Source organism: Melopsittacus undulatus, chromosome 4, assembly GCF_012275295.1.
Source record: "Melopsittacus undulatus isolate bMelUnd1 chromosome 4, bMelUnd1.mat.Z, whole genome shotgun sequence".
In the NCBI taxonomy this organism is placed as follows: Eukaryota; Metazoa; Chordata; class Aves; order Psittaciformes; family Psittaculidae; genus Melopsittacus; species Melopsittacus undulatus.
Genome location: NC_047530.1, coordinates 21,100,586 through 21,116,211, shown reverse-complemented (window position 1 = coordinate 21,116,211; position 15,626 = coordinate 21,100,586).

Genomic DNA, 15,626 nt, shown 5'->3' with positions numbered 1-15,626 from the left:
TTGTTTTTTTTTCCTTCTTTTTTTTTTACTTTTTTTTGTTTTCCCCCTTTCTTTTCTGGAAAACTAGGAAACCTCCAAGTTGTTGTTCCATTGCAAAATTATTAATCAGGCCTCAATGCAATAGAAGTTTAGTGGTGTGTGGAAAAAATTAACCACCTGACATGCTTTATAGGCTTTGCCAATAGGCAAAAGATGAATTTTCCAATAGACAAATCTAATTGGAAGATATATTTACATCTAGGTATTTTATTGTACTAGTTAGCTCAAAACAGCATGTTTTGTGTCCTGTACAAAACTAGGTATCTTGCAAGAGATTGTATTTAGCACTATCAATTTATAAGGCTTACAATAAGGAGTAAGAAAACAGGAACTCTACCACAAATGTTGTGTAGAGCACCTTCCAGCTGGTTCTCTAGATGCCTTCACAATTTCACAGACCCTAATATGTACTTCACTCCTGAATGAACATATTTCCTTTAGGGTTTTCTTAACACCCCTTTTTTATCACCCTTTAAGCCAGGTGATAGTGGCTTCAGATTTACGTGTTTTAACAGCAACAATTGCCCATTCCTTTGCTGAATCCGGGAAAGTCCCAGACTGGATTTGCCTTTTATAGAGAAAATAATCCACATTACAAGAAATATTGCAAGAATACAGACAACTATGCTGGGCAATGTCAAGGCAAGAGAGGCTGATAGAGTGCTATTGCACACATCGTAGTTTCAGATGAAAACAAAGGAGCTTCTGGGGAAGATGAAAAATGAAAAATATATCCTGAATGTTCCCACTACATGATTGTCCTGTGAGGAACTGGGCTTCAATTTTGCAAGCAATACAGCTGCCCAAGCTCCAAAGCAATGCTATAGCACCACAGACAGTGTGGAAAATAAACCCTATGAATCACAGATCCTCTATCAATACACTTGATCCTTATAGTTCCTAAAGCTGTAGGCAGGAAGGATAGAATTAAGAGTCAAGAACATAATGGCTCAGCATATGTGGAGAGCTATACTGGGAAACTGCTGTGAAGGTAAATGCAACAACTGCAGTTCTTCTTAGAAGCAGTACCAATAAAAGTTATGTACTGACCTAGTACTGTTGCAGAAGATTCAAACTACTTGTTCAGGTGCTGCTTGTTCACAGTTAGGTTGGAGCAACTAGAAAGAAGTTTCTTTTTATCTACTCAATCTATAAACTCCTTTTCATTCTATTTTTTGTTTCATTTCCCAGCAGCACCTGACCTCAAAGGTACCACAGCTGTTAGCCCCATGGTATGCATCTTTGTTACTGCTATTGCAGACCTGTAATGTAATCTCCTCTCCTTTCTTGCCTTGCTTTCTCCTATTACTGTAGTAAAGATACTCTCTGTGTTTGAAATGACAACATGCTGAAACTTGAAGGTCTTATTTTTAAAGCATATTTTTGTTGTGCGATTTTCATTTTTACACTAGAATCAGCCATGTGCATTGTCTCTTTACAGTGCTATTTGATGTAAGTTTTAAGGCAGAGGCGTAACCTATATTTTGAGATGTCTTCTGTGTAAAGCAGGTCTCTTAGCATTATCAAAGTCGCTAGTGCTGTCTTTCCATTCTCACACCACATAAGAAGGGAAACAACTATGACATAGACTGATACTTCATGCCTCCTAGCCTTACATAGAAAGATTTGGGTTTTGTTTCTTTGTTTAAACAAAACCTTTTTCTATTCCCTGAGAGTTCTTTCTGGTGTCTCATTTTTTTAGGTAACAAAAACTGAGCTACACAAATTAAATTACTATAGTAAGAACCTTCCCTCTTCCTCTTCATCTACTTGAAGTGGGGGAAGAGGAGGGAGGGCTTTTCAAACACTCAAGTGATCCCTAAAACTGAAAAGGAGCTGGTTTATCACCTGGGCTGATGATTGTTCCACCCATTCTCAAAAAATAAAAGAAGCAGATGGCAGGAGGAAGGAAACAAGGAGAAAATAGCTTCCCAGCTCAAGGTTAAAAAACAGAATTGAAGATATACTGAGAACTGAGTTGTAAAATTGTGCGGAAAAGAAACACTGTGTGATTATAGGGGATTGGGAGAAACATTTCATTTCCCTTAGTAGTTGCAGCTGTTCAAAGAGGGGAGCTCCTGAAAAAGAAGCTGTCTAATCTCAGACAAAGAAAAAATGTGAAACAGAATATGTTTTAGGAAGCAGACAGTTGACAGAGGTTATATAGACAGCCCTGTGCAGGGATAGTTCCTTTGAGTTCTCCCCTAGGATTACCAAGCCGGAGCAGCTGCTCCTCAGTAGGGTGCATATGGTGTTAGAACAGGATGTGCTTTAGCTAGTGTGGGGATAAACAGTTGTTGTGGAGTATCTTTTAATTCAAAGATTAAACAAATATCTAGCATCCCACAAAATGCAAATCCAAAGTGATACCCTCTTTTATTCAGTTTCATCCTTACAGCTGCCTTCAGTAATCTAGGAGATGGAGAAGTGATTGTGAATACTCATTCCTCTGCCTTGTTACCAAGCTACCTTGTTGAGCTTTCTTATGGTGAGGGAACTCTGCCGAAAGTGTGTTTGTGTCAAATTGTTCTATATATTTTTTAAAAAATTTCTCTGAACAATTCTGTTCAGGCTTGCTCAATCCATGAATTTACTCCTAATGTGTTTTGGTTTGTTCTCAGTACTGTGTGCTGCTCAAATAATGTACCCTTGAATTCACCTCCTTTATTCCTTGTGGCATGTTACATAGAGACATTCTCCCAGGGCCCACATATCTGCAAGCTCCTAAACAGTCATAATATCTCAAAGATATTATGCTAGGAATTTATCAGGCAAGCACATAGGAGGCATGCAGTGATGAAAAGCTTTTAACCTCCCCACAAGACAGCACCACCTGCACCTCGTTCTTTCAGAAGCACCCTCCATTCAGGACAAATATATAGTCTTCTTTCTTTGTCAGAAGTACATGATTTTTCTCTCCTCTTTTAGGCATCCAGTGAAGGTGCACCATAACCTTGAGCCTATAATGCTTCTATATTTCAGAGAGACTGTTAAGGTTCATAAATTTTCCTTATTTGTCTGGAAATTTCTTTAGACCAAAGGATTCTAGGCTTTTATTTTGTATAAGATTTCTAAGAAACTTGTGCATATTTCCTGGGACTTCTTCAGCCCATCTTATGGAAATAGTGGCAGATGACCCACAGCAATCAACCAAATCTATCACTATAATGGGAAAATGTCTTTCCTGATGCCAAACGCCCCCCCAGAGAAGACCATACATGTCTCATCAAGAATCCTATCTGCATCAAATCATCAACATCTTCCTGGACGTTAGTAAATTTTTTAATTTACAGCAGTGCCGTTCTCTTCACATCACACATCTAGAAAAGCAGGACAAATAACTACTAATCTACCTACAATATGTAGATAAGCTACTGGCTGACAGCAGACAAAAGCAGGCAAGCTTCGAGGTAGTGGTGGCATTGCTCTGTTGATGACTTCAGCCCCTCAGCAAGGACTGCATAAGCTTTTAAGAAAATGGCTTTTGCCATCTTAATGTTCTACTACAGTTATCCCAGTTGTTCAGAACTGCCCTCAGTTGTGATACTTATCAAAACCCAGAAATATTCTTCCACCGAGCCAAGGTCTTCCTTTATTAGAAGTAACCACTCGATTGCTTTCTCTTCCTCCATTAATCATATCATCCTGGTACCAGCAGCTCTGTGGGAATCAGAGTCCTGCCTGTCTGAATAAATCCCAACAGGATTTATGTCATTTTGGCAGTTTTTTGACATCTAGCTTTGAGTCTGCCACTAAATACTAGTGAAGCAATACAGCTGGCAAATTTAATGGGTGAATGAAAAAGAATCTGTGAATTGCTGTTTAACACAAGTTGAAGAGTTCCTGAAATTTCTGGTAGCAATCCCTGAATGCAAACAATATAAAATCAAGGTTGCTATGGAATAAATTTCTAACATGCTAATTAAGTTAAGCTAAGGTTCTGGTTGGTGGACAAATGGGCTAATTAAGAAGAATGCATTTCAGTCCATGGTTGAATGTTTCAGTTAAGGCTAATGAAAGTTTGCTTGTGACATCATAGGGAGAAGGCCCAAGGGATTGACCAAGAAGCTGGTCTGCTATTTAACCTCGAACCCCAGTAGCTGAAAGCTTTCAGTGTGCATAGGACATATTCAGAATAGCTATTCATTGCAAATTGAGAGTTTCTTAACCAGCTTTTCTTTCAGTAACTCTTATTTTTTTTTGTCATTCTGTCTGAATGCAGGAAAATCAAGAAAGAAAGAGACAAGCTGCAAAGTCTGAGAAAAGGAAAAAGCAGCTTAAAGAAGAAGATGCAAAGAGGCCAAAGAGAGATTATGGAAATACATTGAACAAAAAATAATTCTGATTTTATCAGACAGTCTTTTGTTTACTAGGAGGAAATTATCTGTTTAGCTGTAGTTGATCTACAATGACAGTGATTTAGCCATGGATGATGCACTTGCCATGCGGACAGTATAGTAAGACATAAATTCTCAAGTGCACGTGAATTCTTAGAAGAAATCATGAGAGGGATGTTAGAAAAAAACATCACTTCCAATCAGCAAGTTATTACTATTTTGCTTAGAGGTAGGTGATATCCTGCTATAGCTATGAATAGCTGTTGAAAGACTTTTTAGGTTGTAGAAAGTTGCATATACTTGAACTTCAAGCTGCACTGTGTCACTGTGGTAGGCAAGTTGTATTACATGTTACTGTTACCACAACATTTCCCTTTTTCTGATTAGATGTCTGATTCCTTAAAATGGTTATGAGTGTGCTCTAAAAGGGCGACTGCTTTGCTGAAGCACAGCTGATTGACATAAATACAGGAAAGCTTTTGTTGTGCTGGGCCTACCTGGGTATAAAACATTTCTAGTGCTACCATTGGCATGTGTATGTTTTAAAATTCTATTTTGGAAAATACTTGTCATCCACTTTTCTTGACAATTTCTGCCAATAACATTTGGTTATGATTCTTGATTCTTCAGACAATCACTGCAAAAATGGCATTAATAAATCTGATTTGAGTTCAAGTAAATATTACACTAGATGCTCACCCTCTGGAAGGCTGTAGTTTCCCTTGTATCAGATGTCTTCTTTTAGCTCCTCTTTCACGGTTACTACTTTTTATAATAAGAAATGTTACATAGCAATAAATTTAAAAAATGCATAAGCTTCACTGAAAGCTGACCAAAACAAAGTTTTCAATATTGTCTTGACAATATGCTACACTGCAAATATGTTTTATGTACTTTGTAATCATAACATGCTTAATGCAAGGCTGCAGATTAGAACAATAAACCTTTTTTGCTGTAAATAAAGAAAAGTAATTTATTATATGGTAAAATAAAATTATTAAGTCAGTTGTAAGGATTGAAGATGTGCTTCAACCCTGTGAAGAGAAGAAGCACCAGACCAGAAGAACCTTCTGCACTTCCAACATGCAATTTAGAGGGAACTGTCATTATTTTTGGTGTTTTGTGAGAAGGTGGATTTAATTCTTGGCATATAAACATAAACTTGAGAGAGCTTTTAGACTGTATTATTTTTCCATACTTATTTTAGAAAGCTATGTGTAGCACTGGTGACAATGAGAATAAGACGTTTTAAAAATCTATTTTCATCTCCATCAGGATGTGGTGACATAAATTACAGAGTGTTTCACATCTGGCATGGCAAGATGTTGGAGCACATCTTAACATTCTTCAGTTTATGTAAAACTTTTTTTTTCTTTTTATTTATCATATATTTAGCAAGGTAATTATCTTTTGTATTAATTTTCTGAAGGGAGGAATGAAAAAACAGTAAATTGGCAAGGACAGACAAAAGAGGTGAAGGCAGTAGCACCCATTGCTGATATAATATTCACAGATCACAAGGCAGGGCTTTTAGCTACTCCTGAAAGACTACTGGGAGCCAAGCTGAGTCAGAAGTTGTTACCAAAATGTATGTAATTCAAATGTATGGCATTGTCACGGAATGGGTGGTCACCTTTGGCCATTGACAATAGGTGTTTAGGGAGACCCTCCCATTGAGTCATGAGGTTTAGAAAGCACCCCCTTGCTTTCCACCTTATATTAGAGGGGCTGGGTTCAGCTGGATCCAATCCTAGTCTTAGACTTGGTTTATGCCTAAGGATTGTGTAGTGCTTGCACCTTCTTGTCCAAATTTGTCCCTCCAACACCGTCACATTATAAGGGAGGTTTCCTCAAAACCTTTATATTTGACGAGCCTGCCAGTTTCCCAAGAAAGATGAGATCCTTGTGTCCAACCAGCCCGTTTGCATTCCGTTATGGGGAACCTACTGGTCAGCCCGGAGGGTGATTCATCTAACCTATTCAGAAACCTGCATCAACAGCATCTTTTCAAACCCCTTATTTCAATTATTCAAGTCGCTGGAGACTTAGACAGAACAGACTTCAGCTGAAGTCTTTTATCACACAAAATACAAGTTTTTGACAGGATAATGTTCAGATATTGCCAGTGATGAGGTCTGCAAAAACAAGCTTGAAGTGACACACAAACAAACTATAATCACTAATAATAGGTAGCATGAGTTAGTCATTTAGCACGCATAAGATATAGCTCGTACCCAACAGGCATCCCTATGAAGGAGAAGACAGGTTCAGCGCATCAGCTGATCCCAGATTTTACAATGGAGTTGTCCCTCCTTTCCTAATTTCACACATTTATACAATTTGATTCAGGTTACTAACTCCCCATGTACCTCCCACATTTTTGGATCAGTCAGTTAATCCACATAATGTTCTATCATTTTCATTGAAAGGACACCTAAGTCATGCTTTGCTGATGCATGAAGCTGTATGTCGATGATGTCCATGTACTTCCAGGATGTACCAGGCTTTAAGAATAGTCCTTCCCGATTAGAGATTTTTTAGCTCTGTTTCTTAATGTGTCTATACAAGGGCAAAGCCTCCTCTCCTGCTATCAGTTCTTTGTTTGCCAGTGTTGTTCATCCTGACCTTGTAAAAGGCCCTTATAGCTGTCCAGGCTTTTCCATAGTAGCATGGGTTTCAGTTTTTTAACTATAAGCCCTATGGAGCTTGAGTGACTCTAATCATGCATACTTTGCTACAGAATGGTGTAAAATTCTGTAGCTTTGCTTTTAAAAATGAAAATATAATTTCCTTGCTTGGCAGCCGCTATGCTGTTATCAGCACATGGTACCTTCAAGTTCTCGCTCCTCCAGGGTGTATAACAGAGCCAGGCCGTGGTGATCCCACTGCACTCCATCCCACCCTCTGTTCAGTTTCTCTTAGCATATGCCAAGGTTTCAGGGTTGTTTGCGGAACCATCACAGGGTAGATTCCATTCATCCCATCCTAAAAGTAGCAGCTGCATTTTACCCTAAGATTTCCTTAGTGTTAAAACTTCAGGGGGCTAGAGGGAGGCAGTCTCTAATTTTCCCCATTTTCTCACAGGCATGATTAAGAGAACAGAACAATATCCCAGTTGATTACATGTATTAAAAACACTTTTCTGTGAATTTAAGATAGGATTTCCAATATTATAAAGCTCCTGCTGATTCTAGGGGGCCAGACATCTAGGGTTTTTTCAACTTCTCTGAACATGTTTACATATATATTTGCATTGAGATTTTTTTCCATGCCTGATAATGGATTAAACAACTGTCCTTGATTTACTTTCTCTAGTTTCTATTGCAGCAACTTCAGTTATTGCACATTTAAATTCTTCAGGAGAATTATATCAGATACTTACAAAGACCAATTCTAGATCTTATTGCAAGTAAAAAATAACATCTAATATATTTACATATGTGTTATTTCAAGGTAAATAACATATAGAGGTTTCTTTAGCTAATCAAGTGAAAAATGAGCTGCTTTTAACAGAAATTTGAAGACACAGCTAATGACCAGAGTAAGTGACAGAATAAAAACATTTAGAAAAAACCCACAGAAGTGTGCAGTTAAGTATCTGGTGAGAATTTATATATTATGTCACTTTGATATTGCAACTGCAGCAGAAACAAAATGCTATTAAAAGATGCAAAGCAAGTAAAGTTTGATGAACAGGAGTCCCACAGCATAACTACCATCACTCCATACAGAATCCAACTGCAAAGACCACAGATCTATTTCTTATGTTGATATATTCAGGGTCAATTCAAGAGAGTTTTTCTCTGGCAAAATTCTTATTGTCTGTACTTACACAGGACTTATTCATTTGGCTGTGAGTAACAAACTGATAGATAATAAAATGTCATCAGCATAAATTGGTCTTGTAACAGTAAAAGCATCTCCTCTTCAAGAGCTAGGGAAATAAGCAAATATTCTTCTGCTAAAAGCCTACTGCTTACTGGGTTACTATTGTGTTGGTTGGCTTTGCTTTTTTAAAGCATGTAATAATGGTTTAAAAACAGCGTATTAATGACAAGTACAGCTTTCAATGCAGAGCTTACTTACTGCATTGTACTCTTGTATGTATTTGTAATCCAGGATGTATTTCATTTTTGCATATGTTCACTTTAGTAAACAGACCTAAACAAATACATGATGCTTATTAGTTGTGTTTTTAAATCACACTCTAGCAAATAAGATGTCAAGCAACTGCTTCTCTTGTGCTGATAGTGAAAACTGTTGTGGGGTTTTTATTTTATTTATTTTTAATTGCAACTGAAAGGACAGACTATATGGCTTTTAGTTGCCCAAAGAAGATGGTGAATAATTGAGAAAAAGTTTCTTAATTGCATCTGGCAATATAAAACTGTGAAGCAGTTAATTCCACATGAACTGGAAACTGCGAAGATTTTCTTATAAAAAAGATTAACCCTGTGCCCTGGAGTCAATGAGTTCTTTTCCTGGGAGTCTGGCAGACTTTGGGCCATGCTCTCGTAGGCAAATGGAGCATAACCATATTGCACTGCTCCTTTACTCTCTTTTAAAACATACATCTCCCTGCAGAATCTCCAACTCATTATGCTGTCTGGAGAGGTGATTCAAATTGACCTCATTTCATTAAAATGTTCCTTTAGTGACAGTCCAAACACCATGTTGTGGGACATTAGCTCTGGTTTATATATTCCTTATTTATGAGGGACTTCATAGCAAAGCCAAGTACCTGATGTGATACCCCTCTCATAGCTTGACAGAACAAACAGTGGAATAAATGTGCCCACTCAAAGACATGTGATTACAGAATTTGGTGGCAGCTGAACTGCTTTTTAAGTGTTGCTTAAGTATTCGACCTAGCATCTAAACAGATGATAAACACTTTCTGAGGGCTTGGGCTAAAGTCTTCGGAAAAGACCTACAGCAGTGGGAGTTACTCAGTAAAGCTGATCTAACTCAAAGCAGTTAATATTGAATCATTTTTGTGTTATCTCTTCTCAAAAACGCCCAAGGACACAGGAAACCCATAGCCTGTACAAACTGTTGCTCTGATAAGACGGTGCTAAAATGCTGCTGTGCTAAAATGCTGTCCTTCAGAGTAGTACTTGAGTTAAGCTGGTGTTATTCACAGCTTCTGTTTCAAGCTTAATAAAGCATTATATGCCTTCAAGTTTGTCCATGTCCATGTTTATCACATCAGTGGGTTAGTCTACTAAAAGATGCAAACACTTTTCATTTCATCCTATCCAACACAGAGAAAATAGACTACTGCTCCATTTTACATATTCAGAGGCTGTTATCATGTCACCTCTAGTCTTTTTTTCCCTAGACTGACAATCCAATCCCAGCTTTTTCAGTTTTTCAGCCTGGGGCTTTCCGAGTTGTTTTTTTTTTTTTTTATCCTAGGGTTTTCCAAATCTGTGTTCATGCACTTGTGGCTCTTTTCTAGCTTTCCTTCAACTGGATCTCACCTTCCCCACAGCACAGTACTGTGTCTCCAGTTGGGCAGTTCAGCAGGGCTGAGGAGAGTGAAAGGACATCTTCCTGCCTTTTACAGGTTGTTCTTCCATCTTAGCATGATGTTTGACTTCTTCTGCAACCACGCAGCATTTTGACTCCTATTCAGAGAAGCATCCTGGTCTCCAGCACAACAGTTGTTGCTTCCAGCTTCATGTCATCTGCACATAAAATAAATGCACTGTATTGCACACTCCAGGTCTTTCATGGAAATGGAAAATATTTCAAACCCCAAACAGCCCTTAATGATTTGATGTGCACTTTGTCCAAATAAATCATTCTTTACTGCTCCCCAAGGATACATCTTCACATGCTTTTGCATCACTTTACTATTTTTATTACAGCTGCGAACAAACAGCTGTTAGGTAAAAATGTAATTCTGGAAAGAAATGATACAGTTTTGGTTAATTTATTCTGCAGAAAATCTCAAGTGCGCTGCTTTAATCATGTGGCTGTATTTTGCTCCTATTAGTTGCCCTAAAGTAAAAGCACTGTGTTTTGGGTTTTTTTTTTTTTTTTTGGTCTGAGAATGTAAATGCTTGGCAGTTTTTTTGTGAAATTGCAAAGGTCAAGCGTTGTCAGGTGAAGTGGTTTTGATGGAAGAGCTCCGAGGAACAGGGAACTCCTCTGAGACGCTGATACTGATTACTGAGTTAATGGTTCATTCCCTTCTTTGTCAGTAATCAGCACTGGGTGACTCACTGGGGACAGTGACATACATACCTGCAGCTATTAGCAAATCTCATGTCAGTCTGCATGACCTCCCTGTTAATTTTACACATTACTCAATTTATAAGTCAAACATCTGCTTTTAACTGGGAAAAATCTACCTTGAAGGTTTGATTTTCTTTTTTTCCCTATCTAATACATCAAAATGGATTTAAATCCATTGAGTTTGGTGGACTCAAGTTTGCTTTTAAATTGGTGTAAAAGAATAAAAAAACACTTCAAGTAATTAACTGCTTCATATTTCTATGCTAAGTTACATGGTTTGAACTTTTATAAAGAGAAGTGTTTACCTGCTTGATCAGGTTGCTGCCAAAGTGTTCAGTAATTTTTTCATATAGAACAGTTTAAAGAATTTGAAGGTTTGCCCTTGTTGGCACTGAAAAGAAAACATGACTGGAATTTCTGAGCATCTCAGAATGACAGTGGAACTGATTGCAGAAATACTGAAAAGAATATAAAAATAAAATTCAGGTTTGCTACGTCATCCGAAATAACATAAGAAGAACCCCCCAGAATACGTTAGAACATTTTCTGGCTGCTAAAAGCAGAGCAACTGTGCTTTTGTTAGCACAAAAAAAAAAAAAAGCAGAAATTTCCACCAAGCCAATCATTTTGAAGAAATATGAAAGCTGTTAATGTATTCTTTGTTGCTGAGAGCCACAAAGAACAAATAGCTGAAAACACTATGCATCTCCTGTTAAAAAGGCCAAGTTCTTTCCTCAAGCAGGACAATTTACATCAAATCATGCCAGGATGATTTGCTTAAAAAAAGAAAAACAAAAAAACCCCACAAAAGAACAAACAAACAACACCCCCCCAAAAAAAACCCAACCCAAGAAAACCCCCAAAAAACAACAAAAACCAAACCCATAAAACAAAACCAACCTACTAAACAAAAACCCAAAACAAACCAAGAGAGAGCATAACCAGGAATCAAGGAACCAAAAGAACAGCAGTAACATTACTCTGGAAAAAGATTTGAGTTCCTATGCTAATAGATGTAGAGTATCATATAGAGAGGGAAAAAGTTATGCAAGACTGGCAATGCTAAATGCCATAATAAATACAATGGGATCCTCTCTGACTTCAAAATGTAGCTGTATACAGCATCTTCTGAAACAGCACCATGAATATACACTTTTTCCAGCAAAAGGTATTTTTACTATAGCTGTGTGGAGCAGACACACAATCTGTCAGTTTTGAGAATAACTAGTGTATATGTGAGGGAACTGAGTGACACCACTGCTACATTTTGCTGTCCTTGGTGCTCATGTTTTCAAATTGCAAAAATAACCACAAACATAATGCCTAACAAATACTTATTCCAAAATGACATGACACAAGTTTTATTATTTTGCTATTAAGTGACAAAATAAAAATCTAAAAGAACTGATGGAACAGTAAAGAAAGCTTTAGAAGAAATTTTGAAAGAAAATAAAAGCCTGAAGAGGAACTAAACTGGGATAAAGTACAAAAGGGACAAGCAAAAGTAGAAACAGATCACTCTGGCACTGGCTTCCTTTGACAACTAACAAGATGGACCAAACACAGCAGATGTGGACTTCATTAAGACACTCAATGTGGCACACAGTGTAGGGTAAGTACAAGTACAAAGGGGGCAAGGATATTAAATAAAGAGAAGTTAAAGTCATTAACAAGAATTTCTGTTGCATAGCAGGACCAGGCTGGCTGCAAATGATTGAGGAAATGACAGGGCAGTGCAGAAGTTTTTCAGAGGAGGTCCATGAGCTATCGGTGCATGGCTGTGAAGAGAAACATGTCCAGTGCCAGCTTTTCCTATGTCAGGCAGAACAAGTTCAAGCTCAACTAGTCTGGGATGCTGGGCAGCACTAGACTGGCCAGTACCAGGACAAGAAGCCCAAAGAGCCTTCCATAAAGCTAATCATAGAATCACAGAATTATAGAATAGTTAGGGTTGGAAAGGACCTTAAGATCATTTAGTTCCAACCCTCTGCCATGGGCAGGGACACCTCACACTAAACCATGTCACTGAAGGGTCTGTCCAAGCTGGACTTGAACACCTCCAGAAATGGAGCATATGTGATTTTCCTGGGAAATCCATTCCACTGCCTCACCAACCTTACCATAAAGAACTTCTTCCTTATATCCAATCTAAACTTCCCCTGTTTAAGTTTGAACCTGTTACCCCCTGCTGTATCACTACAGTCCCTAACAAAGAGTCCCTCCCCAGCATCCTTATAAGCCCCCTTCAGATACTGGAAGGCTGCTATGAGGTCTCTGCACTTGAGAAGTTGTGGACGTTTGATGTGTAGGAATCAATTGGTTTTAGAGACCTCACAGTAACCTTCCATCCTGACAACTGAAATAATGGTCAAAATAAAAACAAAGGTTAAAATTCTACAATGCAAAATTCTGAAACCTGAGCTGGAGGCTTATCTTTCAGGCCATGTTAGATTGCACATGACATCTGGCTGTGAATATATACACAAAATACCAAGGAATTCTATTATGCATGTGCAATGGCAGAAAGAGGTAGCAGTTCAAAAGAGTTAAGTATGAGATACCAGCAGTACAGTTAAGAAGTATGGGAGAGGAGCTAACTTTTACCACATATGTAAAACTTGACAAGTCCAGAAATGTCTCCAGTGAGGTATCTGCAGCTGAAAGAAGACTAATTAAGAGGGTAGTAGGGAACTTGACGTGGACCACAGTGTACAAGTGTAGCTGTCCATATTCAAGAGACATGAACCAAATTCAGCACATGTATAGGGCAGGCAGGTGAAACCAACGAGTAAATTGAGAGCCAGTCTTCAGAAAAGAGTAAAAAATCTTGTATTTTTCTGCTGAGCAAAATAAAACCAAAGACTGGATATAATTCCTTCTATAAATACATACACAGGAAAGGAAGAGGAAGAAGTATTTAAACTAAATGTCAACATCAGCACAGAACATACAGTATAAACTGGCCAGAAGGCTGGAAATTATCAGAGATTCCTAACTAGAATAACTCTTGCAGGAGCAGTGAGGTTTTGTGTGATTTATTTGACTGCAGTAGCAGGGGAAACAAGGCTCAGATATTAGGAGCTCCCCTCCAGCTTTCTGTATTTGTCACCTCCACAGATCAATGCTAAATACTCATCTGGAGCACACAGATTCTTAAATCCTCCTTACCTCTTTTTCCTAGAGGAAATACTGCAAACGCTAAAAAAGAAATAGAACAAATACCGGCTCTGTTTGCCACCATCAGAAGATGCTGAAGTCTGGAGTGTGCTCTAAACTATTTCTATGCATGCACATACATATATGTATATACATATGCATATACATATACATGTCTGTGTACATGCATGCATAGATGCTTGTTTATATGCATACTGCACACATACAGAGCCCACATATGCATGTTGGGAATGGGCTGTGCATGCTGCTAGATTTTTATTTCTCAGGAGTTCAGGTATTCCAGTACTTTCTTTTCATCCTTATACCAGAGTAGCAGATTGCATGAGTACCTTCTGCATTTTCACCACTGCATAGACAACATGTTTGTGTGAATTCATACATCATGGTATCTCATCCAAGCCACAAGGTAAAAGGAGTATGTCACTTGAAAATGCTGAATTTCTGTCAGCTGCTCTCTTGGTAGGAATCACATGCATGCACTCACCAGGAGGAGTGGGCAAGCAGTTCCACCCGCCTGAAGCCGCAGTCTGGTATGTTCTAGTGGCATTTTGCTTCTGTGCATGTGTGTGTGTGCTGGCATGTACATGCATATATACATGCATCATGCTAACACCTCAGACTAGTCTGTAAGCTCATGCTTTTCACGTTGCTGTTTTAAGGACATGGTGCAATGTGCCCAGAGCTGGAGGATGCATGTTACAGAAAAAATCAAACCCAGTGTATGGCTTGTGCATGGGGAGGGGGTTACGGGCGCCAGGGACTGTCTCTTCACCTTTCATGCGAGGGAAGCAGGCACTTAAACCTGTCCCTGTGACACAGCTCCATGTACCTCACTTTATTTGTCTCACAGTGATGGTGCAGTGTTTTTTCAGGTCAGTGTGTGAGTGTATGAGTGGGTGAGTGTGTGTGCCTTGCTGAAACGGTCTTGGGTGTCTCAGGCCACCAGGACAGGCTAGTATGTGCCTGTCAACAGGGTATGTGCCAGCTTAGTAACAAGTCATCTGTATTTTAGGGTAGTGTGTGTGTCTGTCAAACTCCAAGTGCGCCTGCCCATGTTTCTGGGGACAGCGGGTGGATGTTTGTGTCTCATGATCCCTGTGTACCGGAGCTGCTTGCATACTTGCCCTTCTCCACTGTTATGTACACAGCCTGAGTGCACCTGCTTATATGCACCAGGATACTCTGTGTCTGACAGCAAGTCTCAAATGCCTCACACCAACATCTGTCTTGCAGTGGTAGCAGCCTGTGCTCCTCAGGCAGGTGTCTGTCTGTCTGTCAGTGACACAGGCTCATGCACCTCAGGACTTTTGAGTGTGTCTCACAGTGATGCACCCCCTGTGCCTAAGACCAGTGCAAAGATTTGTCTTGTGTCACCGTCCGCACTGCTCGTGTGTCTCACAGTGACAGTCACAGACCTCAGGATAACATGTGTGTGCAAGTCCCTTTGACACAGCCCCAGGGGCCTCAGACTGCAGTGACACCTACATGCCTCAGACATGTGTGCTGTGGCCCTTCATGACAGCTATGTGCCTCCAACCCCTGACAGTGACGCAGCCACAAGCCTCAGACCCTTGTGTGAGCCTTCCTAGCAGTGACATGGCCTCGGGTGACCCACCCCGACGTCTGTCTGTCGGTCTCTCTGTCCATCTGTGGCGGAGGCCCAAGCCCTAGACAAGCATGTCTGTCTGAGGGGAACGCAGGCCCATGTCCCTCTGAGGTGCCCGTGTCACAGTGTGCCTCAGGACTGCACATGCCTCACAGTTTCTGTGCCTTTGAGCTCCGTGTGTGTGTGAAGAGACCGCGCGTGTGTGCGTGCGTGCGGCCCGTCCG